This window comes from Montipora capricornis, chromosome 4, assembly GCF_036669925.1.
Source record: "Montipora capricornis isolate CH-2021 chromosome 4, ASM3666992v2, whole genome shotgun sequence".
Classification (NCBI taxonomy): Eukaryota; Metazoa; Cnidaria; class Anthozoa; order Scleractinia; family Acroporidae; genus Montipora; species Montipora capricornis.
In genome coordinates, this window is record NC_090886.1 from 18,775,834 (window position 1) to 18,778,793 (window position 2,960).

The following is a 2,960-nucleotide window of genomic DNA, read 5'->3' on the forward strand; positions in this document are numbered from 1 at the left end:
ATCGTCACCTGTATTGGCTCAACACTCTACAACACGTCCAAATTTCTAACGGATATCCTTTCTCCGCTTCAAAATCGTAACGGATACTCTGTTGCCAACTCTTTGCAGTTTTCCAAAGAATTATTACGTGGAATGCCGAAGGCATCCACGTCTTAAAACCAGGCTGAAATCTTTTTTTTGTTGGTAGTCACAAATGTGCATACCCCACGGATATTGAATTAATCTCCGATCGGGTGGACTGATTTGTATTCCCTACGGTATTTCCAAATTTCCCTGCCCCGAGGAGAACTCCTATATTTCCCAAGCCATCACCATTATTCTCTGCTAGCGCTTTAGACCACTCGGCCACCGTGACACACTTCCGTTAGATTGGTGAAAGCAAACATTTATAATAGAATCTTTCCGCCCGCCATGATTGTTTCAGTATTAAATTATTCGATAAAGTGGATAGATGCTTTTTCTTTGAGAAGGGCAAGCTTTAAAGGTAAGGAGAATTTTCTACGTTATTTCTAGATCTTGATTCGTACTTGTGTGTTCCACTGTGAACATTATTATTTTGCATACAACGAATACTTCATTAGAAGCATTTTGCATAGAACGAATACGTACTCCAATATTTCTTGGGAACCAGTTTGTTCGCCGTTTTGACGTAGAAAGAAAATAAGAAAATAGCTTTGAACGGCCAAACAGGATAAAAAATGAAATCAAGTTTAAAAAAAACGAATTAGCTATCGCCGTCACGGGGACTTCGCAGCCGTCCCACATCCAAGTACTAACCTCATTCGGAGGAGCTTAACTTCAGCTGACACTTGGACTAGCATCAACGATTGTGATCTTTATGTTAAATTCGCACATAGATCTTGTCGAACTTTATAACACTTGAAAGAAAAAAAAAAACGCACTAACAAAAACCAGGTGTTATGCCGTCATTTTGTCACAGATGTATCCTTTGTTTCGTGAGTTGTCAGTAAACACGCAAGGTATAACTTGATCACAGGCGGCCGCTAAAATCGATGTCACTTCCGAGTTTGCGATTTTACTTGTATGACCAAAAGTACGATAGAAAAATTGAACTCTGATGGAACGTAACAAAAATCTCCCGAAATGTTTTTCGCTGATGGCAAATTGTTTTATTCTCGATCGACACTTCCTAAAAGTTCCTTCTGCTCTCCTTAAAAACTACATTAATATTTATTTACTTTTTCGTCAATATTTGTTTTGCATAAAGCAGGCTAGAAAAATCTGTACCTTGCTTTGTTCGCATTTTTGAGCGTTAAAATAGAATTTTTGGGCGTATGTTCCTGACAGCAAAAGTCGCATATTTTAACGTCCCCCATCCAGATACTAACCCCGCTGGAAAGGGAAAGAAAATTTAGTAACATTGGTCTTGGAAAGGTGTCAGAAGCTCAGAGTACACGCTTAAGCTTGTGGTGAAAAGGAAGTTGTAAATGATCAACATATCGGCTTTGAAGCCAAATGTTTCTCGATTTCCTGTTATTTTCTTCAATCGTTCTGGGCTTAGTATTTTACTGAACCACATGTCTTCTTAGAGGTTATATAGCAAAGATGTCTACCATGGCACCGTAATGATTTACGATACCAAACAATGTCGTGTACTATAGACCCTATGCAAAAATGGCTGCCTTTAAATTATTCTTTTGTTCAGATTCAAAATAGCCCAACTAACCTCGTTTTTGAGACAAAAATTCTAAAGAATTTGTTATCCCGAACGAGGTTAGTTGGGCTATTTTGAATATGAACAAAAGAATAATTTAAAGGCAGCCATTTTTGCATAGGGTCTATTAGAGCTACATATTGTGCAAGGACTTGAATCTCCTCGAAAAAACAAAACGCCGCTCAGTTGACAGTTATGGAAAAAAACACTGTCAAGTTACTGCACTACCACACGCAATGCGTTCTTACTTTAAAAAATATCCCGTATCTCCTCAATTTTACCCCCCCCCCCCCCCATCACCTCCAGACTAAAAATCCCGTATCCCCACAATTTTTTTACCTAATTATCCCGTATCCTGATCGCTTCTCGGGCTTTTGGCTAAGATTAGTTTCTTGGCCAAGGACTACGGTCAAGTACTATTGTACAACGTACGGTACTTTTTCAGTGCCGTAAGGGGCAGGCACAGAACAGTTTCGGCTGTTTGTCTGTTCTCTCGAAAACGATGACAAGGGTTTTTTGGGTTTTTTGTTCAGCTCTAGTGTAGAATCAGGACGAACTGTTGTAGTTTCTGATAACTATTTACTACTTGTAGCTTTTGTTGAATTTTGAATCGATGATAGAGAGAGTTTTGGCGATCTCAATCCGGACTGGACTACTGGATTTAAGGATTTTTCTTAACGAGATTTCAAGTTATTGTGGAACGTTTGGTACCAAGTTACTGAAATCAAGATTATGGAATTGTAAAATTAGAACTTTGGACTGGACTATACAACACGCAATTACGGAATTTTTGAGCATTGAGAGAAATAGAGCACGGATGTTGTCTTCTTGTCTTCGCCACGGCAAATTTATACAGTTTGCAAGGAACTAAACCAGGATTACAGAACCAGACGTCGATTACAGGGCCCGGTTGTTCGAAAGCCAATTACCTTAATCCAGGATTAGCGTAAACTTTTGTTTCATGTTTTCAACTTTTTGGTCACAGTTTCCTTTGCTTATTTTTGTTTTTCAAGATTGACTTCTTCTAATGTAAAGTTTTTCTGAATATCAGCCTTGAACAGCATTTGGGAGTAGAGGATAAAACTCGTTTTAAAACCCAGTTTCTGAACAACTGGCCCAGGATGATAAGTTGTTGAAGTGTGATTTGTAATAAGTTTTTCGGATGATTTAAGGCTGATCCTGTAATTTTTGGATGAAAGGAGTTAACGAAGCAAGTAAAACTGTAGGATTTGAATTAAGTCTCCTTCCAAAAAATAAATAAATAAAAGATTCCGTATCCTGATAA

The 2,960-nt window shown here is 38.2% G+C and overlaps 1 long non-coding RNA gene across 1 annotated transcript in view; it reads right to left on the reverse strand.

Moving 5' to 3' along the window:
* Positions 1–1,146, reverse strand: part of LOC138044522 (uncharacterized) — a 14,339-nt gene extending 13,193 nt beyond the window's left edge. The window contains exon 1 of the long non-coding RNA XR_011131454.1: positions 778–1,146. This is a non-coding gene — a long non-coding RNA (uncharacterized lncRNA). The remainder of the gene's footprint in view (positions 1–777) is intronic.
* Positions 1,147–2,960: the final 1,814 nt, after the last annotated feature.